Genomic DNA, 18,311 nt, shown 5'->3' on the forward strand with positions numbered 1-18,311 from the left:
AATGGATCAAATTCTCCTATATACCAATAATATTCGATTCGGAAAGCGACGAAGAATAATTGAATATTACAAAATTAATATAACATGGACGAAGAAAATATAAATAACATCATCGAAGCTATCGATGACCTGAAGAAAAAAATAAATCTTCCATCAGAGTTGGACACGAGTAAAATCCGATCCGAATTCGAAACAATCATTCAAGGAAAACTCGAATACAAATACACGCTACCATCCGAATACAAATTAATAAAAAAGATCCAAATCGCGATGTATCAATCGCTTGCAACAGTCAGCGATGATCAAATTGAGGATTTTGTTAAATTATCTACGCTAGTGGAAAAAGCTAGATTGATTTTATCCGACGAATATGAATCAAGAAAAATTACAAGTTCACGCATCAGACAGTTGAAAAAGCTTGTCGATGAGAGCAAGGCCAAGGAAATATCTTCCTGAAGAAATTCCACAAAAAAAAACAAAAATTAAAAAAATCTTCCAATTTTAAAATTTTCCCTGGATTTTATTTATTTTTTTTGGCCCATTTTTCCATGGCAGATAGATTCGAAGAATCTCACGATTTTACCAGTAGATTGATACTAACAGTTTCCCCGCGGATATCAAGCAAATTTCCTTTCTGGTCCGTCAGTTTGAAATTTATCCTTGACAACAATCGATTATGACATCGCAGATAAAACGGATTCACCGGCTCCTTTATTATCAAATAACCCGGAGAGGCGCTAGGTGAAAACGAATACAAGATAAAACCCTGCTGCGCTTGATTTGACTCTGATGAATCAACATTGTAGCTGCCTTCGAAGATAAATCGCGATAACTTCCGTTATATTAACGATACCTGGCGAGATATGCCGACCTTGCCCGGCGGGATCGTTATTGTGTTTGAGAATCGATTCTGATTGTATTTTTTTAGTCCACGCGGCATGTAACTTCGGAAATAAATCATCGATGGTATCAGTAACAGATTTTCTCATTTTATCAACATCATAATCGGGAAATTTGAAATTTGGTAGCGTTTCCTCGGTTAATCCAAATACTCTCATGAATTTTTGTTTTTCTCCTGAATTTCTGATCAACTCGAATTTGCTAATAGGAAGAACATAATCGGCAATTGATATATCGTCGACTATCGCCTGAATAAACATACCATGATAATATTCAACATCATTCGCGAGTTGATTTAAAATCTTCACGCGTTTGATAATTTCGCTACATGAGCCTGATTTATTTAAGATGCATTCATGAAAGGATTCCCGCAATAAATTTAATTGTATTGTATGTTCTTGAATAAATTCGTCGAGGGTTCTTCTTACCAAGATACCATCTATGGGGGCTATTATCTTAATGTGGGTAGCGTCGAAGATTTCCACGCCGGGGGGAATTTTAGGAAGAGGCAACCACGAGAGAATTCTTTCGTTAATAAAAGTAAAAGCGAATATTACCAGGTTAATTTTGTGGTTATTCATGAGGTTGATGGCGCTATCGATCAGAGGTTTGTGTTTGATATCTCCATACCATCCTTCGTCGGTGGTAAAATCTTCTTTTTTTGGTTCCGGTAGTTCTGGAGGAGCTTCCTCGTACCAACCTGGAATAATAAAATCTGATTTTTTTGGTTTTGCTAGAGGTGCGATTTCAGGCCAACCTAATATGGTCCTAATCGATGATTGGTAAATATCTACCATGTAAGGTGATTTCACTTCTATCATCGATGATAGCGTTGGTTCGTGCGCAGATATTTTTATTCCCGGAGTAGCATCGCCGGTTATATTTGATATTCTACTGGTAAATTCCTTATCCAGCTGATCAATTTCGTAACTGCCTGTTGGTATGCCAACGACGATCCAATCAGGCGTTCCATCGGGTTTGTTTTTGTTGGCAAAAACAAGTGAATTATTTGACAATAATCTGCCGAATGATTTCGATCTAACATTGGGCCAGCTATTGTAGACACGCAATTGTGTTAACGCAATTTCTTTAACGCTGATTGGTGTTGAAAAATTGATGCTAAATTCTGGATTGGTTGAGCTTAACGATATTAGTGTTGTTGTCGGCGGTGTCGTGTTTGTCACGATCTGAGCTAGTTCGGACATTATTAATATTCATTTGTTCAATCTCCGAGTAAATACTTATCATTGCCGAAAATTCTGGATCGGAGATAACGCCATTGTTGAGACTCTCCGAAAGCAGCGATGATAATTTCGAATACGCGTCGTTGACCTTGGATAGTTTGTTTTTGTACAACGATAATTTCTCACTCGTGCACGAGGATATCTTTTTCGCTACGATATTGAGAACACCAGCGATTGTTGTTGTTGACGAGATTATTATCGTTGCAACGATTGGCGCTATCGTTGTTACCGCGGATAAAATTATTCCAGCACCAGCGACTACCGCAGATACCGTATACACAGCGACATCAATGATAACTAATCTACGCTGGTATTTCTTTATTTTTATCTGATACTCGTCTAGGAGCTTTTTTAGCGAATCCTGCCATGAACGCGCCTGATTGTAACGGTAGTCAGATGCAGTCATTTATTAGTTAATTTACCTGACTAATTGGATTCAAGGTGATAAATATTCGAATATTGCACGATAATGCGTTGGTTCTGTCGTGGTTCTATCTGGTGGTTCTATTGTAAATATTTCCCTGGCATTTTTCTTCATGTAAATAATAAAAAATCCTGGATAATATTCATGAATTTCATGAAATCTGGTTGTTACCTTAAATTTTATCTTGGAAATATATTGTACTCGATATACCCCATCAAACGGCGCGACAAAAGTATCAAGATTTCCAAAGGGCGTCCATTTGGCTCCCTTTGTTTGTACCACAAGTGACATAAAATAACTAGTATCTTCTGTCATTAATTCCACTGGTGTATAAATACGCGCAAATCTTCCAAGATTCTCCGACGATATTTTTGTGTTAATATCGTTAATTTTTGTAGTTGCGTCGAGAAGTTTCGCGTTGATTTCTTGAATTTTTCCGTCGTTCACTGATGTATCGACTTTTTCATTTGCTAATTCTCGTACCACGTTAATTTCATCGTTAATTTTAGCAATATCTTCGCTGATTTTTCTTGTTTTCTCGCTGAGGTCATCGTGTAATGTTTTATCGACTTTTTCATTTGCGATTTGGCGCACCGCGGAGGTTTCCTCGGATATTTTAGTAACATCTTCGCTGATTTTTTTTGTTTTCTCGTGGAGATCATCGTGTGATGTTTTATCGACTTTTTCGTTTACGATTTGGCGTACCGTGTTAATATCATCGTTGATGGATTTTGTTTTCTCGTCGTGTGATGTTTTATCGATTTTTTCGTTTACGATTTGGCGTACCGCGTTAATATCATCGTTAATTTTAGTAATATCCTCGTCGATTTTTCTTGTTTTCTCGCTGAGATCGTTATGTGATGTTCTATCGGCTTTTTGAAATATTAATGCACGTGACGCTTCAATATCTTTGTTGATTTTGGTAATTTCCTCGTTGATGGATTTTACTTTCTCGCTGAGATCGTTATGTGATGTTCTATCGGCTTTTTGAAATATTAATGCACGTGCCGCTTCAATATCTTTGTTGATTTGGGCGATATCTTCGTTTATTTTCTTTGTTTTCTCGGTAAGATCGCTGTGTGATGTTCTATCGATTTTCTGACCCATCGCGGTATTTATTTTGGTAATTTCCTCGTTGATGGATTTTACTTTCTCGCTGAGATCGTTATGTGATGTTCTATCGGTTTTTTGAAATATTAATGCACGTGCCGATTCAATCTCTCTGTTGATTTGGGCGATATCTTCGTTTATTTTCTTTGTTTTCTCGTTGAGGTCGTTATGTGTAGTTGAAGAGGTATCGATGAATTTTTTTATATCCTCGTCGAGTTTTTTACTGAGATTTTTTGATGTATCGTCTAGTTTTTTAAGATCGTTAGTTAGCTTGGTAAATCTTTTTGTCACTCTATCCTGAAGATCGTCGTGTAATGCTTTATCAGCCTTCAGAAGCAACGTTGCTGATAACTCTTTGTCGGATTTTTCTACATCCGCGATATTGGCCTTCAGGGGTAACTTCGCTATAATATCGGCGATATCAGCAATAGATTTTAATACCATCTCCGATTGGCGAGTAAACTGACTGATATGATCGCGGTATTCGTCTCGCTTGATTATATCAGTTATTTTCACGTTGCTGGTGTGTAATCGCCCTTCGGTATTTTGAAAAACAGCAACTTCGCCAGGGTCCACCTCTGACAGCGATAGAAGATTGTTAATATCGCTCTTGGTTGCGAACTTTGATAGATCGACGTCAGTCACTTCTGCCTTTTCCTTCCTGTAGATAAATCTACCGTAAATATCAACCATGATATTTATCTACGGCGTATTCAAATACAATTTTGTGATACGGACCGGATGATTTTGAAATTGCGTCAAGAACATTAATTGACTCTGGACCGCATATTGGTGGATCAGCTAATGTTTGTGTTGGAAGAGTCGAATACCAAATCGGAAGATTTAGTTTTGACACATAGCTGATAAATTCATTTGGCGGTGCTAATCCATATGAGTCAAAGTAAATAACTTCGCGAGGATTAATCGCGTAGGCAACCCAGTGTGTTCCAGGGCCGGTATTTTTATCGAGATTTATTATTCCCGTCTCGGTAAGGTTTGGTTTGTTCGGTAGTTGATCCCGCATAAATACGCCTCTGAAAAATTTTTTTTTTTTTTCTTTGCTTCGTTGATTAGATCTAAATTTGAATAGGCCGTGCTAATCTTAGGCCGGATCCGTACGGGGGGCGTCTTAGATAAAGGCCGGATCCTTTTTGTTGTTTTTGCAACAGGAGAGAGAGGACGGGAAGTAACCCTCCCTTTTTTTTACCGTATCGTCCTCCCACCACTTTTTCTCCTAATTTGGAACCTATGCCCGAGAGCGCGCCTAATCCTAATGTCTTTCCAATAATCGGAAGGGCCATTTTTATCAGGGGAAGAAAAGGAAGAAATCCGCCTGTTTTGACCATATCTCTGATGGCGCCTATGGAAAGGCTCACATGAACGCCAGAATTTGCTGATTTGGCCTTGGTAAATCGTTCACGTTGACCTCTAGTTAGCGACAGTTTGTTAGGCCCACCGTGAATCTGATCGTTTTTCAGTGTTAATTTCATACCGCATCGCTTTGATATCGCTGTTTGGAGTTTTTTCATCTGACCTGGGGTCAGAGTTACACTGACGTGTTCGTATGGCATATTAATAATCGCTTAATCTAAATTTGGAATTTATCACATATTCTCGACAGGAGCATCGATGACTCGCATTCTGCCACTGATGCCTTCCAGGATCATTGTTCTATCGCTGAGGATTACCGCGATGGCTCTTGCAGGTCCGTTTGTGTTAATTCTGGCTTTGAAATGGATATCGACAACGGATTGTTTTACCAAGTCGAGATGTTCCAGGGAAAAGTAATAGATAGGATAGCGAGTATTAAAATCCAACTGTGATATTTGCAATCCGGTATCGATATTTTGATCGCGGCCCATGAAACTTAGCAAGCGATGATACGCGCGGGCCGTCGAAAAATTTTCAAAATCGATGGCTATTTCCTCGGATGGTTCTTGCTGGCCGTTTATCCTTAGTGAAACGTTTGTTGCATCGAAATTATCAAATATCATGTGACTGCGATTTTGATTGTATCTGTTTGCATTTTGAAGAGCAACAAAGATGTGCCTAGGTGCCGAAACACCTTGTTGTGACGCAATTCGCCAGGTAAATATTCCGTTGATATTAACATCACAGGAGTCGGTCATCGTTGTCAACCAGGACATGACGGATTTTCCGCCTTGATTCATGAATGATAATAATTTTTCTTCCTCGAGCATCGATGGAACTATCGCTGGCATCCACAAGGTAAATTTGTTTAGGATTACCTTGCCTGCATCACCAGGATCTCGCCAGATGGCTTTGTTACTGCCAGCGGCGTCTCGAACGAAAGTTATCGTGTGTTTTGCTCCGTAAATAACTTTTCTGAAATGCCTGCAAAATCCAAAAATGTGAGATAGCGGAATTGCACAGGAAAATCTTCGCTCATTTCCCCTTAGCATAGCTCTTCTCGTGGCAAATCCAAGGTTGTAATTGTTATTGGGGGTGATCATCACTGAACGAATATCAGCGGGAGCGCCAGCGACGGTTACCGGTCTGCCGATATCATACGGGGAATGCTCAGGGTCATCGGAGTTATCTTTGGCGAACATCATACTAGGACCGGCTGACCTGGTAAAATCATCCGAGTATCTCGCTAGGCCTATAATCGTCGTTGCTATATCAACGTTGTCCGTTATTGATTCGATCTCTCTTCCGTCGATCATGTAAGTGGCGCTCTTGAATAATGCCATGATGCCGTTGTTGACAAACCCAACACCAAAATTTACATCGTAGTTGGTATTATCTTCCTTTACAATTCTCCCAACAACTTCGATATATGCCTCAGATGGAAGAAAATATCTTGTTGTATCGTGGACTTGAATTTCCAAGCGATTATTTGTATTTGGGTCAACTGCATCGTACGAGAAATACTGGAAATCTCGCACGGATGTGTCTCTGCCTACAGGCTCGTCCATGTCAAACACTTCATTTGACACTTGTGCGAACATTTATTATTAAGAATATCATCTAAAACGAAGACCGCTACCTGAAATGAAGCTTGTATTTGCTAGATTTGTCTTAGCAATTTCCTTTGCTAGATTTGTGTTAGCGACTTCCTGCACTAAATTTGTCTTAGCGACTTCCTGCGCTAAATTTGTCTTAGCGACTTCCTGCGCTAGATCATTTATTTTTTTATTTGCTGCGTCGTTTATGGCTTTACTGATTTCGGGCGGCATTTCTCTGGTGATAGGCAATTTGACGAATTGTTTTTTGCGCACTAAATTTAATATTTTACTTTTGACAGCATTGAAGCCTTTACTGGCCAAATTACCGATACCAGAAATGGCAGTCTCGCCGATCTTTCCTATTGCTTTTAACCCGAGCTGTTTGATCATGGGTCCGATTTTAGGTATTACTCGCGTAACGAGACTTCCAATGATATCACCGAATCCATTACCGTGTATATATTTGTACACAGGCAATCTAGAGTTTACTATGCGGACCTGTTTGGGTCTGCGCTGATGTTTGTGAACAATCATGTTATTTCAATTGTGTTGTTTTAATCGATGAGCTCATCGACAAGTTCCTTGTAAATGTGAGAGTCGATGACACCGCCGCGGAATAATCGCTGACAAATATCCGAGGCTTCGTTGATTATTTCGCGAGAGTTATTTCCGGCTCGTTTTCCTCCGATTAATACTTCAAGGCGAGACACGTCGTTGACAACGCTGTCAGGGCAAACGGTATATCCGCTTCCTGTCTTTGGTTTTAAAAATGACGATGGCGCGTCCTCGAATTCCTCCTCCTCTTCTTTTTCTTCATTATTTTTTTGTATTATTTTTTCTATAAAATTTTGGTAACCCGGGTCATCAAGATTGACGGATTGTTTTTTTGAAGCAAAATATACCGCGGGGATCCAATTTCCTTTAGCAAATCTATCAACTTGTCCGGGTTTCATGTATTTCTCTCGTTTATCAAAGTCAATTCTGGCAACGTTAATTAAGGTATCCTCGTCGGTGTTAAAATAATCGATGGCATCTTTTTCAAAATGTTGGTGAGGAAATTTTCCTGAGATATTGGTTGTTTTCTCTATTGGGGAAAGTACCTGAGATGTATCGGGAGATTTTATTTGTGGTATTTTCGTTGGTTTCGAAGATTCAGATTTTCTTCCCCCCCGAGGTTGACTCATATTATGCGTGTATCTATCCTGTGCAGATCTTTGAAATCGAAGAAAAATTTGGTCACCAGGAGATATCTTATCTATATTAAGTTTAGCTCGGTATATATTCCTGAACCAAGTATCTCGCGATTTAATTTTTTTTAATCCGTCACTTGTTAAAAATTTCGATCTATAATTAAAGGTATCCTCGGCAAATGCACCGAGTTCATCAATATTTTTGCCAGATACTTCGAATTGTTTTTCTATTGTTTTCCAACCATCATCGGTAAATTTATCTTTTATTACTTCCAGAGGTGATCTACTGCTTTTCTTTTCTTCTTCTTCTTCTTCTTCTTCTTCTTCTTCTTCTTCCTCTTCTTGCTCTGGTTCTTGAGGCAATTGTGTTTGTTCTTGCTGCAATTGTTCTCGCAGCGCTTGTGTTTGTGCTTGTACTTGCGATTTTGTTCGTGCCTGCTGTATTTGTCCCTGTAGCTTTTGTACTTGTGCTCGTACTCGTGTCTGTGCTTGTTCTTGCCGCGTTCGCGCTTGTTCTTGACGAATTTGGTCAAGCCGACCCGGAACCGCTCTAGTGTATTGCTCGATGTTTCTTGTCATAGGAATAAGCCCGCGCTTCCTAAGTTCCTTATCCTTCTTTTCGTCGCCGTATGCGACTTGCTCGATTGCTCCAGTGACTGGACTCAACAATTTCGACGATATCTCACCGAGATGATATTGAGAATCTTCGTAATCACGAACTTTTCTCTTAAATAATTGTTTTGTCGGGATAAGTTTCTTCACTGCCGCTAATTGCTCTCGCGCTAATCTTGCAGAATGAGGCTCTCCAACTCTACTAGCTTTCCGACTCATATTATTTTCAACTATATTGTTTTAATGCGAGGTAAAATTAGGATCGGCAGCCAAACTTCGCAAACTTCATCGACGGAATAAATTCCCCCCCCCCCTAAAATCCTTGTCTAGAATCATTGAATTTGCACACAAAAAATTGCAGTCGGGAGTGAATTTACGCAAATTAATTCTCGTAGGAAGGCTTATTTTTGAAATCTGAGGCTTCTACGGGAAATGTTCTCGAAGGAAGGCTTATTTGGTCTGGAACCACTGGTCTGTACAACTTCCCTGCTGCTTCCTTATTCATTTCGAATTTAGTTCATACATTATTGAGAAAGCACGATAGAGGGGTATGTAATAAATGCAAACGGACATTCATATTTATTTTGAGTTGGAGTGAAGGAATCAGTTGATTTGGCATATAGTGAGTCCTGATGGCCTTGACTTATCCCAACTCTTTATCGCTAATTTTTGTTCTTTCTTCCAACACAAAACAAAACATTACAAAGGATAACTTGGAACATGTATGCATGTTCCAAGTTATCCTTTGGGACCAGAGCATTTTCATATCGACACATAAGGTAGGTGTGGGGGAAAGTGTACACACAGTATATCAAGTTCCAATGAAAGAAAAGCCAGTACCTATAGAAAATTTGCCGGACAATTACCTCTCCTCGGTATCTCACGGGAAATTCATTTTAAACTTTATCATTACATACTTATCATTTATTGCGGAACCTCTAAACGTACATTACTGATCTTGTGTTTGATATGGATGTCCAGTTTGAATTTTCATATCACACACTTGACGTATTTAGGTTTTGTGACGAATGTTCGTGAATCAGTACTCACTGATGCAAAGAATTAAACATGTACAAATCCTTATTCATTTCGAATTTAGTTCATACATTATTGAGAAAGCACGATAGAGGGGTATGTAATAAATGCAAACGGACATTCATATTTATTTTGAGTTGGAGTGAAGGAATCAGTTGATTTGGCATATAGTGAGTCCTGATGGCCTTGACTTATCCCAACTCTTTATCGCTAATTTTTGTTCTTTCTTCCAACACAAAACAAAACATTACAAAGGATAACTTGGAAGATGTATGCATGTTCCAAGTTATCCTTTGGGACCAGAGCATTTTCATATCGACACATAAGGTAGGTGTGGGGGAAAGTGTACACACAGTATATCAAGTTCCAATGAAAGAAAAGCCAGTACCTATAGAAAATTTGCCGGACAATTACCTCTCCTCGGTATCTCACGGGAAATTCATTTTAAACTTTATCATTACATACTTATCATTTATTGCGGAACCTCTAAATGTACATTACTGATCTTGTGTTTGATATGGATGTCCAGTTTGAATTTTCATATCACACACTTGACGTATTTAGGTTTTGTGACGAATGTTCGTGAATCAGTACTCACTGATGCAAAGAATTAAACATGTACAAATCCTTATTCATTTCGAATTTAGTTCATACATTATTGAGAAAGCACGATAGAGGGGTATGTAATAAATGCAAACGGACATTCATATTTATTTTGAGTTGGAGTGAAGGAATCAGTTGATTTGGCATATAGTGAGTCCTGATGGCCTTGACTTATCCCAACTCTTTATCGCTAATTTTTGTTCTTTCTTCCAACACAAAACAAAGGATTACAAAGGATAACTTGGAACATGTATGCATGTTCCAAGTAATCCTTTGGAACCAGAGCATTTTCATATCGACACATAAGGTAGGTGTGGGGGAAAGTGTACACACAGTATATCAAGTTCCAATGAAAGAAAAGCCAGTACCTATAGAAAATTTGCCGGACAATTACCTCTCCTCGGTATCTCACGGGAAATTCATTTTAAACTTTATCATTACATACTTATCATTTATTGTGGAACCACTAAATGTACATTACTGATCTTGTGTTTGATATGGATGTCCAGTTTGAATTTTCATATCACACACTTGACGTATTTAGGTTTTGTGACGAATGTTCGTGAATCAGTACTCACTGATGCAAAGAATTAAACATGTACAAATCCTTATTCATTTCGAATTTAGTTCATACATTATTGAGAAAGCACGATAGAGGGGTATGTAATAAATGCAAACGGACATTCATATTTATTTTGAGTTGGAGTGAAGGAATCAGTTGATTTGGCATATAGTGAGTCCTGATGGCCTTGACTTATTCCAACTCTTTATCGCTAATTTTTGTTCTTTCTTCCAACACAAAACAAAACATTACAAAGGATAACTTGGAACATGTATGCATGTTTCAAGTTATCCTTTGGGACCAGAGCATTTTCATATCGACACATAAGGTAGGTGTGGGGGAAAGTGTACACACAGTATATCAAGTTCCAATGAAAGAAAAGCCAGTACCTATAGAAAATTTGCCGGACAATTACCTCTCCTCGGTATCTCACGGGAAATTCATTTTAAACTTTATCATTACATACTTATCATTTATTGTGGAACCACTAAATGTACATTACTGATCTTGTGTTTGATATGGATGTCCAGTTTGAATTTTCATATCACACACTTGACGTATTTAGGTTTTGTGACGAATGTTCGTGAATCAGTACTCACTGATGCAAAGAATTAAACATGTACAAATCCTTATTCCTTTCGAATTTAGTTCATACATTATTGAGAAAGCACGATAGAGGGGTATGTAATAAATGCAAACGGACATTCATATTTATTTTGAGTTGGAGTGAAGGAATCAGTTGATTTGGCATATAGTGAGTCCTGATGGTCTTGACTTATTCCAACTCTTTATCGCTAATTTTTGTTCTTTCTTCCAACACAAAACAAAACATTACAAAGGATAACTTGGAACATGTATGCATGTTTCAAGTTATCCTTTGGGAGAAGAGCATTTTCATATCGACACATAAGGTAGGTGTGGGGGAAAGTGTACACACAGTATATCAAGTTCCAATGAAAGAAAAGCCAGTACCTATAGAAAATTTGCCGGACAATTACCTCTCCTCGGTATCTCACGGGAAATTCATTTTAAACTTTATCATTACATACTTATCATTTATTGCGGAACCTCTAAATGTACATTACTGATCTTGTGTTTGATATGGATGTCCAGTTTGAATTTTCATATCACACACTTGACGTATTTAGGTTTTGTGACGAATGTTCGTGAATCAGTACTCACTGATGCAAAGAATTAAACATGTACAAATCCTTATTCATTTCGAATTTAGTTCATACATTATTGAGAAAGCACGATAGAGGGGTATGTAATAAATGCAAACGGACATTCATATTTATTTTGAGTTGGAGTGAAGGAATCAGTTGATTTGGCATATAGTGAGTCCTGATGGCCTTGACTTATCCCAACTCTTTATCGCTAATTTTTGTTCTTTCTTCCAACACAAAACAAAACATTACAAAGGATAACTTGGAAGATGTATGCATGTTCCAAGTTATCCTTTGGGACCAGAGCATTTTCATATCGACACATAAGGTAGGTGTGGGGGAAAGTGTACACACAGTATATCAAGTTCCAATGAAAGAAAAGCCAGTACCTATAGAAAATTTGCCGGACAATTACCTCTCCTCGGTATCTCACGGGAAATTCATTTTAAACTTTATCATTACATACTTATCATTTATTGCGGAACCTCTAAATGTACATTACTGATCTTGTGTTTGATATGGATGTCCAGTTTGAATTTTCATATCACACACTTGACGTATTTAGGTTTTGTGACGAATGTTCGTGAATCAGTACTCACTGATGCAAAGAATTAAACATGTACAAATCCTTATTCATTTCGAATTTAGTTCATACATTATTGAGAAAGCACGATAGAGGGGTATGTAATAAATGCAAACGGACATTCATATTTATTTTGAGTTGGAGTGAAGGAATCAGTTGATTTGGCATATAGTGAGTCCTGATGGCCTTGACTTATCCCAACTCTTTATCGCTAATTTTTGTTCTTTCTTCCAACACAAAACAAAACATTACAAAGGATAACTTGGAACATGTATGCATGTTCCAAGTTATCCTTTGGGACCAGAGCATTTTCATATCGACACATAAGGTAGGTGTGGGGGAAAGTGTACACACAGTATATCAAGTTCCAATGAAAGAAAAGCCAGTACCTATAGAAAATTTGCCGGACAATTACCTCTCCTCGGTATCTCACGGGAAATTCATTTTAAACTTTATCATTACATACTTATCATTTATTGCGGAACCTCTAAATGTACATTACTGATCTTGTGTTTGATATGGATGTCCAGTTTGAATTTTCATATCACACACTTGACGTATTTAGGTTTTGTGACGAATGTTCGTGAATCAGTACTCACTGATGCAAAGAATTAAACATGTACAAATCCTTATTCATTTCGAATTTAGTTCATACATTATTGAGAAAGCACGATAGAGGGGTATGTAATAAATGCAAACGGACATTCATATTTATTTTGAGTTGGAGTGAAGGAATCAGTTGATTTGGCATATAGTGAGTCCTGATGGCCTTGACTTATCCCAACTCTTTATCGCTAATTTTTGTTCTTTCTTCCAACACAAAACAAAACATTACAAAGGATAACTTGGAAGATGTATGCATGTTCCAAGTTATCCTTTGGGACCAGAGCATTTTCATATCGACACATAAGGTAGGTGTGGGGGAAATTGTACACACAGTATATCAAGTTCCAATGAAAGAAAAGCCAGTACCTATAGAAAATTTGCCGGACAATTACCTCTCCTCGGTATCTCACGGGAAATTCATTTTAAACTTTATCATTACATACTTAGCATTTATTGCGGAACCTCTAAACGTACATTACTGATCTTGTGTTTGATATGGATGTCCAGTTTGAATTTTCATATCACACACTTGACGTATTTAGGTTTTGTGACGAATGTTCGTGAATCAGTACTCACTGATGCAAAGAATTAAACATGTACAAATCCTTATTCATTTCGAATTTAGTTCATACATTATTGAGAAAGCACGATAGAGGGGTATGTAATAAATGCAAACGGACATTCATATTTATTTTGAGTTGGAGTGAAGGAATCAGTTGATTTGGCATATAGTGAGTCCTGATGGCCTTGACTTATTCCAACTCTTTATCGCTAATTTTTGTTCTTTCTTCCAACACAAAACAAAACATTACAAAGAATAACTTGGAACATGTATGCATGTTTCAAGTTATCCTTTGGGACCAGAGCATTTTCATATCGACACATAAGGTAGGTGTGGGGGAAAGTGTACACACAGTATATCAAGTTCCAATGAAAGAAAAGCCAGTACCTATAGAAAATTTGCCGGACAATTACCTCTCCTCGGTATCTCACGGGAAATTCATTTTAAACTTTATCATTACATACTTATCATTTATTGCGGAACCACTAAATGTACATTACTGATCTTGTGTTTGATATGGATGTCCAGTTTGAATTTTCATATCACACACTTGACGTATTTAGGTTTTGTGACGAATGTTCGTGAATCAGTACTCACTGATGCAAAGAATTAAACATGTACAAATCCTTATTCATTTCGAATTTAGTTCATACATTATTGAGAAAGCACGATAGAGGGGTATGTAATAAATGCAAACGGACATTCATATTTATTTTGAGTTGGAGTGAAGGAATCAGTTGATTTGGCATATAGTGAGTCCTGATGGCCTTGACTTATCCCAACTCTTTATCGCTAATTTTTGTTCTTTCTTCCAGCACAAAACAAAACATTACAAAGGATAACTTGGAACATGTATGCATGTTCCAAGTTATCCTTTGGGACCAGAGCATTTTCATATCGACACATAAGGTAGGTGTGGGGGAAAGTGTACACACAGTATATCAAGTTCCAATGAAAGAAAAGCCAGTACCTATAGAAAATTTGCCGGACAATTACCTCTCCTCGGTATCTCACGGGAAATTCATTTTAAACTTTATCATTACATACTTATCATTTATTGCGGAACCTCTAAATGTACATTACTTATCTTGTGTTTGATATGGATGTCCAGTTTGAATTTTCATATCACACACTTGACGTATTTAGGTTTTGTGACGAATGTTCGTGAATCAGTACTCACTGATGCAAAGAATTAAACATGTACAAATCCTTATTCATTTCGAATTTAGTTCATACATTATTGAGAAAGCACGATAGAGGGGTATGTAATAAATGCAAACGGACATTCATATTTATTTTGAGTTGGAGTGAAGGAATCAGTTGATTTGGCATATAGTGAGTCCTGATGGCCTTGTCTTATCCCAACTCTTTATCGCTAATTTTTGTTCTTTCTTCCAACACAAAACAAAACATTACAAAGGATAACTTGGAACATGTATGCATGTTCCAAGTTATCCTTTGGGACCAGAGCATTTTCATATCGACACATAAGGTAGGTGTGGGGGAAAGTGTACACACAGTATATCAAGTTCCAATGAAAGAAAAGCCAGTACCTATAGAAAATTTGCCGGACAATTACCTCTCCTCGGTATCTCACGGGAAATTCATTTTAAACTTTATCATTACATACTTATCATTTATTGTTTAACATCTAAACGTACATTACTGATCTTGTGTTTGATATGGATGTCCAGTTTGAATTTTCATATCACACACTTGACGTATTTAGGTTTTGTGACGAATGTTCGTGAATCAGTACTCACTGATGCAAAGAATTAAACATGTACAAATCCTTATTCCTTTCGAATTTAGTTCATACATTATTGAGAAAGCACGATAGAGGGGTATGTAATAAATGCAAACGGACATTCATATTTATTTTGAGTTGGAGTGAAGGAATCAGTTGATTTGGCATATAGTGAGTCCTGATGGCCTTGACTTATCCCAACTCTTTATCGCTAATTTTTGTTCTTTCTTCCAACACAAAACAAAACATTACAAAGGATAACTTGGAACATGTATGCATGTTCCAAGTTATCCTTTGGGACCAGAGCATTTTCATATCGACACATAAGGTAGGTGTGGGGGAAAGTGTACACACAGTATATCAAGTTCCAATGATAGAAAAGCCAGTACCTATAGAAAATTTGCCGGACAATTACCTCTCCTCGGTATTTCACGGGAAATTCATTTTGAACTTTATCATTACATACTTATCATTTTTTGCGGAACCTCTAAATGTACATTACTTATCTTGTGTTTGATATGGATGTCCAGTTTGAATTTTCATATCACACACTTGACGTATTTAGGTTTTGTGACGAATGTTCGTGAATCAGTACTCACTGATGCAAAGAATTAAACATGTACAAATCCTTATTCATTTCGAATTTAGTTCATACATTATTGAGAAAGCACGATAGAGGGGTATGTAATAAATGCAAACGGACATTAATATTTATTTTGAGTTGGAGTGAAGGAATCAGTTGATTTGGCATATAGTGAGTCCTGATGGCCTTGACTTATCCCAACTCTTTATCGCTAATTTTTGTTCTTTCTTCCAACACAAAACAAAACATTACAAAGGATAACTTGGAACATGTATGCATGTTCCAAGTTATCCTTTGGGACCAGAGCATTTTCATATCGACACATAAGGTAGGTGTGGGGGAAAGTGTACACACAGTATATCAAGTTCCAATGAAAGAAAAGCCAGTACCTATAGAAAATTTGCCGGACAATTACCTCTCCTCGGTATCTCACGGGAAATTCATTTTAAACTTTATCATTACATACTTATCATTTATTGCGGAACCTCTAAATGTACATTACTGATCTTGTGTTTGATATGGATGTCCAGTTTGAATTTTCATATCACACACTTGACGTATTTAGGTTTTGTGACGAATGTTCGTGAATCAGTACTCACTGATGCAAAGAATTAAACAGGTACAAATCCTTATTCATTTCGAATTTAGTTCATACATTATTGAGAAAGCACGATAGAGGGGTATGTAATAAATGCAAACGGACATTCATATTTATTTTGAGTTGGAGTGAAGGAATCAGTTGATTTGGCATATAGTGAGTCCTGATGGCCTTGACTTATCCCAACTCTTTATCGCTAATTTTTGTTCTTTCTTCCAACACAAAACAAAACATTACAAAGGATAACTTGGAACATGTATGCATGTTCCAAGTTATCCTTTGGGACCAGAGCATTTTCATATCGACACATAAGGTAGGTGTGGGGGAAAGTGTACACACAGTATATCAAGTTCCAATGAAAGAAAAGCCAGTACCTATAGAAAATTTGCCGGACAATTACCTCTCCTCGGTATCTCATGGGAAATTCATTTTAAACTTTATCATTACATACTTATCATTTATTGCGGAACCTCTAAACGTACATTACTGATCTTGTGTTTGATATGGATGTCCAGTTTGAATTTTCATATCACACACTTGACGTATTTAGGTTTTGTGACGAATGTTCGTGAATCAGTACTCACTGATGCAAAGAATTAAACATGTACAAATCCTTATTCATTTCGAATTTAGTTCATACATTATTGAGAAAGCACGATAGAGGGGTATGTAATAAATGCAAACGGACATTCATATTTATTTTGAGTTGGAGTGAAGGAATCAGTTGATTTGGCATATAGTGAGTCCTGATGGCCTTGACTTATCCCAACTCTTTATCGCTAATTTTTGTTCTTTCTTCCAACACAAAACAAAACATTACAAAGGATAACTTGGAACATGTATGCATGTTCCAAGTTATCCTTTGGGACCAGAGCATTTTCATATCGACACATAAGGTAGGTGTGGGGGAAAGTGTACACACAGTATATCAAGTTCCAATGAAAGAAAAGCCAGTACCTATAGAAAATTTGCCGGACAATTACCTCTCCTCGGTATCTCACGGGAAATTCATTTTAAACTTTATCATTACATACTTATCATTTATTGTTTAACCTCTAAACGTACATTACTGATCTTGTGTTTGATATGGATGTCCAGTTTGAATTTTCATATCACACACTTGACGTATTTAGGTTTTGTGACGAATGTTCGTGAATCAGTACTCACTGATGCAAAGAATTAAACATGTACAAATCCTTATTCATTTCGAGTTTAGTTCATACATTATTGAGAAAGCACGATAGAGGGGTATGTAATAAATGCAAACGGACATTCATATTTATTTTGAGTTGGAGTGAAGGAATCAGTTGATTTGGCATATAGTGAGTCCTGATGGCCTTGTCTTATCCCAACTCTTTATCGCTAATTTTTGTTCTTTCTTCCAACACAAAACAAAACATTACAAAGGATAACTTGGAACATGTATGCATGTTTCAAGTCATCCTTTGGGACCAGAGCTTGTGTGCTCCTATTCATTGATAAATCAATACTTTAGTCTAGAATCCAGTTTTACGCTACAGCACACAAACTCTAAGATGTATAGCTATGGAATTTTAAACAGTATATCAACAATGTTTGATAATCCGATTTTAGGACTTAAGAGAAAATTTGCAATATTTTAAATAGTTTTGGAATCTTTGGGTTTAGATTCAGTTATTCATCAGTCATTGGAGAGTGGCATCCCTCATATAGAATAAATAAGATGTTTTGTATTCTTCATTCATTTATTTTGTGTTTTAAGCTCAGTTAGGAATAATTACTAGTATATACCACCAGCAACAACCTTGTGCTTTGGGTGTTCTTTAAAAAGTGCATTT

The sequence above is a fragment of the Sinohyriopsis cumingii genome, unplaced genomic scaffold, assembly GCF_028554795.1.
Source record: "Sinohyriopsis cumingii isolate HCF-2022 unplaced genomic scaffold, ASM2855479v2 utg001398l, whole genome shotgun sequence".
NCBI lineage: Eukaryota > Metazoa > Mollusca > Bivalvia > Unionida > Unionidae > Sinohyriopsis > Sinohyriopsis cumingii.